Here is a 15,902-nt window from a genome sequence, read left to right on the forward strand (position 1 = left end):
GGAAAAGATCTACTTTTAAGCTTACAGATTATCAGGAGGATTTGCTTCCCTGCTGGCCATTGGACTGAGGGCCTCATTTCCCACTGGTTTTTGGCCAGAGTTGCCCTCAGTTCCTTATACTTAGGTTTTTCAATAAGGCAACTCACAACATGGTAATTTATTTCATCCAAGTAGATGAACAAGAAGAGCCATCAAGAATGTGAGCAAGATGGATGGATGTCACAGTCTTTTGTAAATTGATCTTGGAGGTGACTTCCCATAATTTTTTGCTACATTCTATTTATTAGAAGCACTAGCTCCAGCCCACAGTCAAGAGGAGGGTATTACATAAGAATGTGACTTTCAGAAAGTGAGATCACTAGAAGCCATTTTAGAAGCTTCCATCAAAGAAAATTATGGCCATTTCCTTCAAAGATAGTAACCTGAAATTGCATTTACCAGTCCTGTCTGCATCTAGCTGCAAGGGATGCTGGGAAATGCAGTCTTTATTCTGGGTAATATCAGCCCAACTGAAAATTAGGGATTCAATCAAGAAGAGGAGTTACACAATTCTAGAGACTAGAAGGCTTGGTTATTCCATGCACCAGCCCCAGGCATTGAGGAGGAGGAGGATAAATATGGCTGGGTAGAATTATAGAATTGGAGTTCAAATCCTACCTCTGTCACACCCTATGCTGAGTGAATTATTTAACCACACTGAGTCTCAAGTCTATGTTCAGACTAAGTGAAATGACTTGTGTGAAACATTTTGCATTTGGTAGGTTCTCAATAATTATCTGCTAAAATTCTGTTTCAGAGGTAGCTTAATCTCCCAGAAACTTTTAAGCCAGGCTCTGACAGCCAACCAGCTTGCTATGTGACTCCATGCCATTCATTTCACTTCTTCTGGCACAAGCTCTCTGTCGGTAAAAGTCAGTACCAAACACCTGCCCTACCTATCTTAATATGTTGCTGTAAAAAGAATGTGTGTGAACATTATCGATTTTTTTTTAAATGCTATGCAAACTTAATGTGGCGCTAGTGGCCACCAGGTGGCAGTTGGAGGTAATGGGCTTAGGTTATGGCCCATGGCCACCAGATGGTGCTGGCATTCAGCAGATAACACCCTGGCTTTTCTGGAGCCTATGCAAGAGCACCGAAGGGCCCTTGATGGCCAGTGCAAACCCCTCATCCTACAGAGTAGAGAATTGAGACTGGGGGAAGGTTTGTCAGGGAGGAAGGGAGGTGGTCCACAGCAATGAGGGCTGGAGCCCAGGCTTCTTGATTCTCAGCTCAGGGTGGCTTTTATCCCTACACATTAATGATGGTCTTACATTCTCCAGACTTGCACTGGAGACCAAAGGTGTCCACTGTCTTCTTGTTCATGGATTTACCAAATTTTAAAAGCCTGAAAAATTTTCACAAATATCATCTATCTCTCTGGATATTTAGCATAGTGGTTAAGAGTCAGACTCCCATTTATATCTGTATATCAGGCTCCTCACTGCAAAGTTAGGGTAATAATTTCTACCTGATAGGGTTGGTGTGAAATTAAGATAAATGAGATAAAATACATGAAAATAATAGGCAACATTAAGGAGTACATACTTGTCTAAGCAGTTTACATATACAGTAAAACCTTGGGTTGTGAGTAACTTGTTCTATGAGTGTTCTGCAAGACAAGCAAACATTTCTAATAAATTTTAACCTGATAAACGAGCAATGTCTTGCAATACAAGTAGTACATGATGTCGAACGTCACATGATCACAACTGAGCCAATGCTTCTTCTCTCTCTCTCTCTCTCTCTTTATCTCTATCTCTATCCCTTTCTCTCACTATGGCATTGTGGGCAATCATCTCCCATGCTCAGATGCTCAGTCTCAGGCCACAGTGTTTGGCAGAAATCGGTGCCTTTTCAGAACGTTGGAAAGTACCCACAACTGGCACTTGTATATTTTTTGTCACTTGAAAGCACTTATGAACAGTCCTTTGCTTTTCCATACAAGAGTAAGCTGAGGAATGCTTTACTTCATTCTAGGTCAGGCTGCCTGCAGATATAGACCCTTTCCTCTGTTGCCTTATTGCCAGTCCCATTGAATACAGTATATGACAAGAGTTTATTAATACTGTACTGTAGTCAACATCCACGCAAGTGTATACAGTGGCCTCCTTGCAGAAAAAGATTCCATTGAGCCAATATATAGCAGTGATTTCATTAGTGATAGTGAAAGTCATCCTACACAAGAACCCTTCTCTCACTTGTCTCCCTCACACTAGCCACAAAGGTTTTCCAAAGTAAATGCAGGTTAATTTGTTATTTTTCTTTATAAATTTGCACTATGTTGCAGTATTGTAATCACTTTTATATGCATATTTTTGGGTTGTGGAACAAATCATCTGAGTTTCCCTTATTTCTTATAGGGAAATTCGCTTTGATATACAAGTGCTTTGGATTATAAGCATGTTTCTGGAACAAATTATGCTCACAAACCAAGTTTTTACTGTATTTAATTCATTTAATACATAATATTTAATATTTAATTTAAATGATTTAATCATTATGGGAACACCATGTATTAAATGAATCATTGAATTCATAATACATAATATTTAATTCTCCCCATAACCTTATGTGGTATCTTCTATTATTAAGTCCATTTTACAGAGGAAGAAACTGAAGCACAGAGAGGTTGTAGCTTGCCCATTCTCATAGCTATAGGTTAAGGAGTCTGGATTTAAACCTGTCTTCAGAGCCCATGCCCTTAACTTTATTTATTGTTTGGAAGAGAGAAAACACCCAATAAATGACAGATACGGATCCACAGGTGCCAAACTGAACTTAGGCTTGAGGGACAGGGTTTGGAAAAGAAAGATAACCAACATACCGACATTTCCAGAATGGTGGGAATAGCACACAGTTGGAAGAAAAATGTTAGGTACCCAAGTTCATAAAACAAAGGTAACTTACAAAATTAAAAAATAAAGATAACTAAAACACAGCAGGTGGGATTTAAACTGGGCACAGAAAAAAAAGAATTTGAATTCTGATCCTGCCTCTTGGTAGACTTCAGGCAAATTGTTCAATATCTTGAAGCATCAGGTTGTGTCTGCATCTAAAAATTGAAGCTAGGGGTGCCTGGGTGGCATGACTTTGGCTCAGGTCATGATCCTACAGTTTGTGAGTTTGAGCCCCACATCTAGCTTGCTGCTAGCAGCACAGAGCCTGCGTCAGATCTTATGTCCCTCTCTCTGTGTGTCTCTCCCTTGCTCCCGCTTGTACTTTCTCTCTCAAAAATAAATGAAACATTTAAAAAAGCTTTTTTAGTTGAAGCTAATACTCTACTTTGCAGAATTACTGCATTCGAAGCCAGTGTGATTAAAATGCACATTTAAAAAATGTACCCAGTAGGGCAGACATTTGATTATTACAATTCTTGTTACTCAACAAATATATATTGTGCTAGATGAAAGGGATTTAAGATGCTAAGATATTGTCCCTTTTCTCAAGGAAGAGTAGAGGGGATGGACGTACATACCACTTAGTAGGAGGTGCTGTAGGGAGAGGTAAAACATGCAATGGTCATTAGAGGACACCAACATGTTTTTCTAGCAGTGACAACTGGAGACATTTTCATAGATATGATACTGAAGAATAGCCTTGAAGGAAGGTGAGGAAAGCATTCCATAAAATTTATTAGCAAAAGTAAGGGGGCCAGGAAGAGCCTGTTTGTTTGGGGAGTAGTAAGCAGTTCAGACTGGTAGTGTGAGTCAGGCTTATGAGTGTGGCAGCAGAACAAGAAGGGAATTTCTGGTTAGACTTGGCACATTAAACGTATGCATTTGACTCCATTCCTAAAGCGACAGTAAAGGAATAAAGTGTAAACAGTAAAGGAATAAAGTGTAAACCCACAAGAACTCTAGGAACAGAGAGAAGATAATGGCTGATGGAAGATGTCAAAAAAAAACCCAAAAACTAGAAGATTAGTAGTTGGAAGAGTATTGACTGACTTAGTAAAGATAAGAAAGCTGCCTAGAGGGCAGGCAGGGGCCTGAGCGGTTTTCAAGAAGGAAGCCAACTTGATATGAAAAATGAAAACAAATAGAAGTGTTTAGAAAATAGACATGCCAGGTAACCCTAAAGCTGATGGATGGAGCTGGTCTGGAAAAATCAGTATGCACTGAAAGTCCAATTCCTTGACCCAGCCCTCTATCCACATGGCTTTCTCTATCCACTCAGCAAAATACAGGAGGTATACTGTCTGGAGAGGCCAGAGGAGAGAGGTCTGGACTTGGGGAAAGACACTATGCAAGGCAGATGGAAGAGGTCAATCACCACACTGAAAACAGGGGCATTAAGTAGGAACTCCATCCTGAGCAGTGTGATCACCTACCTCTTCCCGTGTTGAGCTCCCAGAACACTGGAAGCCTAGCTTACCTTCTGGTGGAAAGTGGTTAGGGAAAGGGCTGCAGGGTAAGCCAGCTGACCCTACAGAATGACCTACTGATACTGACATGTGGTCGGGGGTGGGGGTCTGTGTCCAGTAAAAGGTCAGCTTCCTACCAGATAATCCTGAGGTGTGGTTCATCACTCAACCAGCCCTGAGCACGCAAAGAAGATTTTAGTGTACCCAGAAGAAACAGACAATTTAAGGAGAATTTTTTTTAATTAACAGAAAAATTAATATCCTTAGAGGTAAATAAAGCCATTGTACTCATGAAACAAAATCAGGGAACTATATAAAAAAGAAACTCTAGAGATTTGGTGTTTTTTTTTTAAAGACTCTTGGAGTTAAAGATAGCTAAAAATTTTAAATTGTATAGGTTTGGAGAAAAGAAATTAGAGGAAATCTCCCAAAAGTAAAACAATTAAAGATTTTTTAAAGAAAAGAACTAAGAAGAGAAAAAAAAAAAAAAAAAGACAAGAACACTAAAGGATTATTCCAGAAGGCTCACTCTAGAACGGGGGTTCCAGAAAGAGGAAACTGAGAAAAATTTGAGAAATAATAACCAAAGAAATAACTTAAAATTTTTTCTAGGACAGTTAAAAAATCATATTAAGGCACATCGTTGTGATATTTCAGACATCAGAAATAAAGAGCAGATCTTCAAAGCTTTTAGACAGAAATATCAGGCCACCTACAAAGGATTAGGGTTCAGAATGTATCAGACTTCTCAAAAGCAATGCTAAAAGGGCATGAGGAATCTTATTGGGGTGTTTTAGAAAATATTCATTTAGAAAATGTCCTGGGGCCCCTGGGTGGCTTAGTAAGGTAAGCATCCACCTCTTGATTTCAGCTTAGGTCATGATCTCACAGTTTGTGACATGGAGCCCCGTGTTAGGCTGACAGCGCAGAGCCTGCTTGGGATTCTCTCTCCTCTCTCTCTGCCCCTATCCCTGCTCACACACACTCTCTCTCTCAAAATCAATTTGAAAAGTTTTTTGAAAAACAAATGTTCTAAAACTGGTTTGTGATGATAGTTGTACAACTTGATAAATATAATAAAAATCATTATAGTATACACTTGAAATGGATAAATTTTCTAAATCCAAAAATATATTTCAATAATATCACAAAAAGAATTCATTAAATAAAAAAACCGTGGGGTCAATATATAAGGCATTTCAAATACAAAAATGTACAAGCGTATTATAAAACAGCTATTAAACAATTCATTGTATGAATATTAAACATATAATTCAAATAAATTACAACATAAAGTTAAACAAAAACAAATAAAAGCAATGCTGGATGGAAGCTGGAAGACAATTGAGCAATTTCTTCCAAATTTTAAAAGAAAGTTACTTTATATCTAAATATTCCAGCCACTCAAAGCATCAATAAAATGTGAACTAAGTTATTTGCAGACATGTCAGGTTTCAAAAACTTGGTCTCTGATGTATCCATTCTCATAAAGATATTAGAGAATGTAATGAGGCATAAACCAAGAAAGAAAACATAGGACGGAAGAAAAAGAGAGAATGTAATACAGGGGAAAGACTGAAGAACTTTCCAGAAAGATGATGAGGGAAGTTCCAGGATGACAGCCGTGTAGGAAACTAGGAAAGCAATCAATCCAGATTGAAGCAGGAAATCTTCAGGCTATAGGAGTGAAGTTTCCAAGAAAATAAGGCAACATATGTATAGATAACCTGATTTATTTGACTAGAGAGAGAGTTCTACCCTATAAGATTGGGGATGAATTAGTGATAAATACTTAGAAAAAAACTAAGCAAAGGAAAAAAAAAGAAGCAAGTATCAACCTTAGGGAAAATATTATTTAAAAAGATAAATGTAATCATACATAGTTTATTGTGTCACTCATCTGTGAGCAATGTTTACTCAGTCATAATAACATAAATATTGAATGTTGATTCAACTAGGAATCATACTTCAACAATGAGAGAGAGAGAGAGAGAGTCTGTTCAGGAAAAGGGCCTATAAGAGAGATAAATCCCCATCTGCCTATGGAAGTTGTCTTAGTTTGTATTTCCCCAGAGGCAGACCCTGAGACATTAATGATTTGCCAGCAAGTAGTTTATTTGGGCAGTGTAGGGGACACTCAGAGAAGGTGACACAGGGAAGGGAAAACAACAAATAAGGAGCACGGGATTAAGGTGTTCCTGGGTGGCTCAGCTGGTTAAGCTTCTGACTCTTGGTTTCAGCTCAGGTCTTGATCTCACAGTTTGTGGGTTCAAGCCTCACATCAGGCAGCGTGGAGCCTGCCTGGGATTTGTCCTCTCTACCTCTCTCTCAGGCAGGGGACTGACATTCTAGGAAACGAATATGCCACCTCCCACACCTTGCAGTCTCAACTAATGACTCTCAGGGGTTTGTGTATAAATCCATCCGCTCCCTCCTTTTCAGATGGAATAATTCTGGAGTGTGTGTTTTGCTCCATTTTCCAGACTCTTCCCAGTGGGAATAAGTTCTAATCACTCACAGTGGTGTCTTGCTTAATCCCATTCATTTTTTAAAGTTTATTTATTTATTTTGAGAGAGAGAACACGCGCGCACACACACACATTTCCTAGAATGTCAGTCCGCTGCCTATGACGACAGGGCCCTAAAACCTTCAGGCAGAGAGATACAGGCCCCGGCAGTTGGAAATGAGGAAGACTGCTTCATGGGCAGGTCTAAGGGGTACAGGTGGGGCATCTGAAATAGAAGTCTATAGATAATGTGTAAAGTAGAAAATTCTAAAATTATAACGCAAGCCTTTACCTCCATTAGGCAAATGGAGGTAAACGCCTGAAGAAATAGCAATAAATGTTGAAAGCAATTACCTCTGAGAAGTGGGAATCAGAGGTGGGGAGAAATGAAGCAGAGAATACAATTTGTTTTGCATTATATACATAGTAGGACTATTTTTAACTTTTAAAGTTAGGACCTCTTAAACATTGTATTAGTTTAATGAACATTAAAAATGTTTAATGAACATTAATCTAAAAATTACCAGGCCAATGCAAAGGAAAATGGGATGAGGATCCCAGGGTGGGACACGGTGGCGGCAGGAGATCAGATTAGACTCAACTTCCCTCAGGGTTTCTGAGAGCATCAGATGATAGCAGGAGGGTGGCTATCATGGGCCACTTGCCCCTGGGTATTCTGTCACATGACTCTTGTCTGGTCTAGGTGACTGGGAAAATGGTGCTGCCATTTGTAGGCCCTGAAAGCAAGTTTGGGAGGAGAAGGTGGTGAGGTCACTTGGGGGTATGCTGAGGTGGGGTAGTTGGGAAGATACCTGAGGGAGAGGTCCATTGGGCAGCTCAGGAGAGGAATGAGGGCCTCAGGAAGTTTTTGTGTAATTGTTCTGAGCCAGATAATAGCAGATGGTGTGGGGATCAGTGAAGACCATTCATGTGACAGCCAAGGGTGGCAATTCAGAGACAGAATCATGACATATCCAAGGGTGAGACAGAGGAGATGGTGAGTAGATAAGAAGATGTGATGACAGACATGTGAAGAGAAGTATGGGGTCAGAGATCAAATTTCAAGAGCAGCAGTCACGGGTGCTCAAGGCTGCTGTGCTGCCATCCCGGAGGATGAGACACAAACAAAAGCTCTTGCATTTAGCACACACTCTGAGGTGGTAGAAAAACCTCTGCCCATGTAGTCAGGGGACCTCACTTCTGGTCCTCTTCTCACCTCTAACCCGGGGCAAGTTACTTATCTCCCTGGATCTCAATTCCCACATCAGCACAACTGGACTGACAGTCACAGGCAGTTGTTAGCACTGCAGGAGTGACACATGCTTGAGGGACAGAAATGCTTCCAGAATGCTTGGTAAAAAGCCACTTCCCTGAGTCCTTCAGATGTGACCTGCTTTGCCTCCACATTCCACGTCCTTACTCTGGGGTCCTTCCCTTTCCTAGACCTTCCTCCGCCAAGGGAGGACACTCTCTTAGCCCTATGGCCTGCACCCGTTCCAAGTGGTTGGGCCCATACTATATTGGTTGCTAAATATTTTGACTATCACCCCTGCTAATAATACCTTCCCTGCCAACCTGATGGTGACCCGGTGAGGATCAAATGAAATAACAGATGTGAAAGGCCTTCGCACAGCCTCCAAGTGCTGCCACATATTGGCTAAAATATTGTTTTAACATCAAAATGCAAAAGTAGTGCTGCAGAGAGACACGGTCACAGAGGGCAGGGACACAGAGCTGTGATGAATTGCAGGGCTGGAGAAGGTGAGGGGGAGGGGAAGGAGGGAGCTGCATGGCAGAAAGGGAGAGAGGAAGGGAGAGGCTGAAACCAGGCTGATTGTACCACCTCCATCCCTAAGCCTCAGAGATGCTGTATGCAGGACACAGGGGGTTTGGATCCCCAGCCTCAACCCCAGATACCAAATCCAGCTCAGACCATATGCTGGGTTTTTGCTCTTGCACCAAACTTCGTGTGTGTGTGTGTTGGGGGTGGGGAAAAGCAGAGGATGTGAGTCCTTATGCCTATGTTTTTGTTTATGCAGCTTGACATGGCCTATTTTTGGTAACAGCCCCAGGATGACGGAAATCCAGCTATTTGGGCATTTGGGCCTCTTCTAGACATCTGACATTCTCAGAGCTGAACCCCATATGTGGGGGCTTCCTGTAATATCAATCCCAGTGAACCTCTACTCTCCCTAGGCCCTCTACCCTCTCTCTACAAACATGTTCAAACATGTTTCATCATTCAATGTTCACGGTCACCCTGCAAATCAGGTAATGTTCTTTCTGGTTTACAGTTGAGGAAACTGAGGTTTAGAGAAATTAGGTGGCTTGCCAGAGATACCCATGGAGCAAATGGCAGAGCCAAGGCTTGGACCCAGATTTGTGCTTGTTTAGTTCTTCTTTACTAAAGAGACAGGATTTACTGCAGAGAGGGGCGAATATCAGTGTTTGAAAGGAGGAGGCCCTTCTTCTTTTTAAATTCAGGTCCTCTCACTCCAAGTCCAGCACCCACAGCAATGACTCTCCTAGAACAACTGCTGCTTCAGCCAGAAGAGGAATTTTCCAGGAGCTTCCACTGGTGCCCTCATGCCTAATAATGTCAACATTGCCTCCATCTCTCTCCCAGCCACCGTGTCTCTCGTAGTCCTCTGATCTTGTGCTCCTCTGATTAATAACCTTCAAAGACTTCTGATTGATTACTTTAGAATAAAATTTACATCCTGGCATAGCACACCAAGGCCCTTCAAAACTGAGCCTGAGCATCTAGCCCAATGGTTGCATACTCCAAAGCCCATAGAAGCCAGGTAGCTTACTGAAACAAATGGGTGAAGCAGGCCAGGGCCCAGGAGTGCAAGAAAGTGGTAAGAATTATAGCAATCCAGGGCACGCATGTCCATCTGAAGGAGGTAGCAGCTTCCCAGCCATATGTGAACGAAGGCAGCTATATGTGAACAGAAACGTAGTGTTACCTAGGGTTATTTTCTGCTTTTTCATAAAAAGTCAAAAGTTCAGAGTTTTATGCAAAATCACTCAATTTTTAAATGTTGGGAAAATTAAAAGATATATCTATATCTTTACCCATTTCTATATCTATATCATCTATATCTATACCTAATACAAGCCAAACAACTCATATTTTCAGGTTGAATTTGGCAGGTGTGCTGCCATTTTGTGATCTCTATTTTGAGCAGTCTGGTCCACTCATTATTCCTCAAACACACCATCTATAGCTCAAGGCTCAGGATCTTTGCTCACACTGTTCCCTCCAGCTAGAACATCATTTCCTCCCTCCTCTCATCTTGTCCCTTTGACAAATCCCTACTCATCTTTCAAGACCCATGTCAGCTGTCACCTTCTTTCTGTGACTGTTCATGACCCCCTCTGCCTCCCACACTAACTCCAGGCAGAATTAACTGCTCCGTCATCTGCGTTCCCCGCACACTTCATACTGATGTCTAATAACACCCTTATCGCCTGGTTTCTTTACCAGCACATGAGGGGACTCAATGCGCTCATTCCATGGTCTGACTCTGGGACTAACTGCTTGGTTTAAGTACTAGGTTACATACTTATCCTTTCAATGCCTCCATTTTCTCATTTAATAAATGGAAATAAAAACAGTGCCCACTTCAGAGGTTTATAGTGAGGAGTAAACGTGTGTGTAAATTGCCTTCTACAGTCTTTGCAAAATAAAAGTGCTTGCTTCTATTTTAGCTATACCAAAAAAAAATCCACAAACACTTCCTGAGCACCTACTATGTGCCAGGTTTAGGGGGTGGGTACCTCATTTCCATGTTCCCTACAGGAGGTGAAGTGATTTATTTAAGAGCAAGTTTGAGAGAAAGACCTGAGCATACCAAGTTCAACCCCTTCCTCTCCCTTTCTCTCTCTTGGAGCCAGTCTGTTTGCAGAACTGCTACATTTGGGTTGCCCTTTCAGGTGACGGTTCCAGAAGAGTCCTGTGGTGTCTAAGCTCCACCATCTCAGCTCAGAGGAGCAACATCAGAAAGTCCACTGTGGCCACCCATGCAGCCTCATTTACTATCCCACATTTACCAAAGATAAAGCTGATTTTTCTATTTGTATGACTCTCAACAGGTCCCAAAACCAAGTTGAGAGGAGGAGAGCTGTTGGCTGGCTCTGCCGGCAGAATCCCGTGCTGAGGATCTGCAGGTGAATGAGAGAGACAGCCTCGGCTCCTGAGTAGCTCAGTGGGGCCCCCGCCTGGCCCCTGATGGAGAAGAGATTCTCTGAGATAATGTAGTAGGGGCTGAAGAGCACAGGTGTCAGAGTCACACAGATCCCTTTGAACCCTAGTACTGTCCTGGTACCTGTTAGCTGGGCAAGGTGCAGGCAAATTTTTCTGGCTCTGTTTTGTCCTTGGTAATTCGGGGTTGTGGCAAGACTCAGGACCCATTACAGGGGTGGGCCATTTGCACATTCCCATCCACACTCGAATTAAAAGCTTTGACATTTTGCCCCACCATGTTGGCTCCTACAGCCTCTTCTGTCTCAATAAGGAGGAACTCTGTCCTTCCATTGCTCATGTCAGAAACCTTGGAGTCATTCTTCTCCTTCCTGCCCCCCACGTCCAATCCACCAGTGAATTCTGTCGGCGTCAAGAAATACATCCAGAATCTGACCACTGCTCCTTACCTCGCCTGCTGCTCCCCTGGTCTAAGCTGCCATCTCTTCTCACCTTGGCCACTGCAGTAGCTTCCTCAATGGTCCCCTGCTTCTGTTCTTCTCTCAATGGTCCCCTGCTTCTGTTCTTCTCTCCTGTACTGTACTTAGAGCGCAGCAGCCAGACGGAGCTCATTAAAAATAAGTCAAAGCATGTCCCTCCTCTGTTCAAAACCCTTCAAAGGCTTCCCGTGTCACTCGGAGTGAAAGCCAAAGTCCTTACAATGGCCCTACTCAGCAATGTCTGGCCCCCAGCTGCCTTTCTGATCCAGTCTCCCCGCTTTCCCTCTTGTTCTCCCTGCTCCAGCCAGTCTTCCTGCTCTCCCAGGCCCTCGGGCCTCTTTGCTGCTCCTCAGGTATGCCAGGCATACACCTGTCTCAAGCCTTTGCACCTTCCGTTCCCCAAGACATCTCTTCTCTCAAGGAGCCACATGGCTTGCTTATTCATCCCCTTCAAGTCTCTGTTCAAGTGTCATTTTCTCATGGAGTCTTTCTAATTTTTTGAAATACAGCATACCTTTCCCTTTAGCATCTGTCTGCCTTATTTTACATATTTCCATCATAGGATTGGCATTCTATACAGGGCTGCCAGGTAAAGGTTCACAGGTTGGACACCTGGCCGAGGGAGCAAGGGTGCGTTCTGGCTCTGTGTACTGAGCTGTGCACCCAGGAGGCCCAGAGTTGCCTCAGATGCTGTATAAGCTCATGGATACCCAAATTGCATATATATATTTTTTTCTTATCATTTGTCTCCCCATCCTCTCTCACCAGGAGGTAAGCCCCACGAGGCAGGGATTTTTTCTATTTTCTTTACTGCTATATCCCCAGCTATTATAAAGGCACCTGGAACACAGTAGGTGCTCAATAAATGCTAAAACAGTGAGTATGATGACTGCTCAACAAGTTTTCATTGTATTGGATTTAAAAGTTGACCCTAAAAAAGACAAGGTAACCATGCCTTCATTGAATGAATTCTCTCTTCAAATTGCTTACGGATTCCCACTGTCTGGTAGAGTGAATACTCTGAGCTTCCATTACCACCTTCATCCTGTCCTCTTTGATCACGTTCTGCTGTGTCTGACAGAGTCTGGGTTTTTTGCCATCCAATACTGACTTCATTTCTTCTGCATTAATCACGCTTAGCCTTGCCAGCTCCAGATGCCATCGTCTAAAGTTTCCTGTCATTGTGTGCCCAAGGAGGAGCTGTCTGCAGGATGGGGCGATGGAATGGTGGCCAAGGCCATCCAGATACATATATCCAATTGCCTGCTGCTCTCTCCACACCTGGGAGTCCCCTGACACCCCCAAAGCATGTCCAAAATCAAACCTATTGGCTCCCTACCTTCACCCTCCCACAAACCTGCTTTTTTCTATCCCAACTGGTGGCCACAGCAGTGCCAAAGCCAAAAACCTAGGACTCATCCTCACCACCCCTCACTCCTTCCCCTGCAACCCACATCCAAACAACCACCACAGCCTGTTGACTCCATCATCTAAATGAATTTTCAAAAAGCTGTCCACTTTCACTGCCTTAGTTTAGTTCCTCATCATCTTATCTGTTCACTGTTGCAACAACCTCCCAGCTGCTGCCCATTCCTACTGCTCAAGTCATCCAGCAGCCAGAGTGGTCTTTGTTAAGAGTATATCTGACCTTGTCACCATGCCTGAAGATCCTTTAACGGTGTCTCATGACGAGAGGGTGAAGTCTAAGCTCTCAGACCCACATGGTCTGGCCCCTGCCTGCCTCTCTAGCCTTACTTTCCACTCCTCCCTGTGCTTACACTTCTTGCACCTGCAGAAACCAAGCTGCATATGATTCCTAGGACATGCCATGGGACCCCATGTCCCCCTGCTTTGGATATGCTCCTCCTTCTGCCTGCAATGCTTTCCTACGCCTTCTCTCCCAGGCAAACTCCTTTTTTATTTAATATTTTAGAAAGTCAGCTGAACATAGGGACATCAAATCCTGCTTTCCCACTTACTAGCTATGTAAACTTGAGTTCCTTTTCTAAACCATCTGTGCCTCTGTTTCCTCCTCTGTCAAATAAGAATGCTAACAGAGCCTCTCTCATTGGGTTTTTCTTTTTTTTTTTTAATATTTTTATTTATTTCTAGGAGAGAGAGAGCGAGAGACAGCGTGAGCAGGGGAGGGTCAGAGAGAAAGGGAGTCACAGACTCTGAAACAGGCTCCAGGCTCTGAGCTGGCAGTCAGCACAGAGCCCGATGCGGGGCTCGAACCCACAAACCGCGAGATCATGACCTAAGCGAAAGTCGGACGCTTAACCGACTAAGCCACCCAGGCGCCCCTCTCATTGGGTTTTTCTGATTGTTAAGGGAGTTAATTGATGAAAGACTCTAGCACTGTGTCTGTAATATGGTAAATGCTTAACAAATGCTTGCTGGTTTTTAATTATGTGTCCCTCAAATAAACCATTTCTTCCCTCTTCTATGCCGTTTCTGTACTTGTTCAAATGGCCGTCATGCATTCATCTCAATGAGAGATGACCAGATCACTCATCTGCCCCTCAGACAGGACTTATTAGACTGGGAGCTCCTTGAAGGCCAGTCTTTACATGTTGGCTCTGTAGAAATTGATTCCATTAATTGATCAAATGAAATGACTAACCTTAAGCAAGACATTCAGAAGAGCTGCACCAAAAGGGAATGCTGCAAACTTTTTTCTTCTAGTTCATGACTCTGTTGCACTGATTGTGCTCCACAGGGGCCTGGCAGCCTTCATGGCTAAGGGCGCCCATCTCAGGATTCCACGTTGTCACTGGCTGTCCTCAGCACTGTCTTGCACCCGGAATTCTGGGCAGGAGGGGTCCTTTCTGTGCTGATGGAATACATGCAACATTCCAGGGCCTGGCGCTGACATCCGGGCTTAACATCTACTGCTAAGGACCGCTAATAGNGCCAGGTCTCTGCACACAGACAGCCACACCCTCCTCGTGCTCTGAGATGCTCTGAGAAGCTTCCGCGTGGGCTGCGGCTAGATGTTTCCCTGCTCCGGGCTTGCTAGCCATCCTCCCGAAAAGCATGCTGGGTTTCTTCTCTCATTCCCACTCTCTTGGTACACACCACTGCTGAACTTCAGGTACCTGTCACCTCAGTGATAAAAGTCAGTCTTTTCACCTTTCAGTGCCATTGGGAAATGTGGGCTGCATTTCTGTCTTTCTCTCTGATTTCTTATATAATATGGCACAAATGAACAACTGTCCCCTCCCCCTCGACCAATCTGGAATTTCTGTCGTCATTGCTCAATGTCCAGAAGAAACATGCTTCTAAACATTTGCCAACTGTTCTTCCTTTGCAAGAAAAGGCTCCCAGTGCTATGCGCCAGCCACTGCTATCCATGCCAGCCCCTCCCTCAGAAACAAGTCCTGGTTGGAGGGCCTGTCACATCTCACAGGGTGTGCTGAACGGGCTGCCCAGGGCACCAAAACCCCATTTTTGAGACATAAAGAGCCCACCACTTTGTTAGCATTTGCAGACCCCATTAGTTTCCATCTGTCTCATATTTATAATGAAACATCAAAAATGCCCTGCTCAGCCTGGCTATTGAGATAAAGGAGAAGAGCATACTCAGAACATCACTGGGTAGCGAAGGAAGGAAGCACTTCGAGGTTTCCAAGTATTCTGCAGACAGTAATGCAATGGACAAATCAGGAACTATTCATACGTGTGTGTGTGTCTGGCTTTATGCAGAAAGAAGCAGATTGGGGATAAGAACAGATACAACTCAGTTAAATTACCCTTTGCTTGGCTCCTTGTTATGATTGGGGAGCGACACTGCCTCCCATGCTATTCCTGGTGTTTTGTTGACCTCTTCCCATGTCCCTCCTTTCTGTCTGCTTTTTCTTTCTCAGAGCCCAGTTCTCTCTCCCACACTGCTGTTCCCTCTCCCTCGCCTTCTACTTCAGCTTTCCTTTCTCCAGGGGCCATTGCTTTCCTTGGGCTTGATTCTTCAGTCCACCACTTCCTGGTCAGCTCTCCCCTCTTCTTCCTGTGCTCTCTCTCCCCCGTCTCTCAGCCATACCTTAGTTTACCATCTTGCTCCTGTGGTTTCTTCATGCTTTCCCACCAACTTTAAGTTCCAGACAGTGGAGCTATGAAGGAAATAGTCCCTTCTACTCAAGGAAGTTTGTGCCCTTTTTTGGGGAAACTGCCTGAGGAAGGCAAATCCACCATCATTCAGGGCAATTAGCCACCATGGACTCTAGCCATTGAAAGGTTGCCCATGAGTGGGAGGCTCTTGGCTACAAAAGCCTCATTCATGATAGTTCATTTTATAGACACCCAGAGGG

This window comes from Crocuta crocuta, unplaced genomic scaffold (genome assembly GCF_008692635.1).
Source record: "Crocuta crocuta isolate KB4526 unplaced genomic scaffold, BGI_CrCroc_1.0 scaffold70, whole genome shotgun sequence".
In the NCBI taxonomy this organism is placed as follows: Eukaryota; Metazoa; Chordata; class Mammalia; order Carnivora; family Hyaenidae; genus Crocuta; species Crocuta crocuta.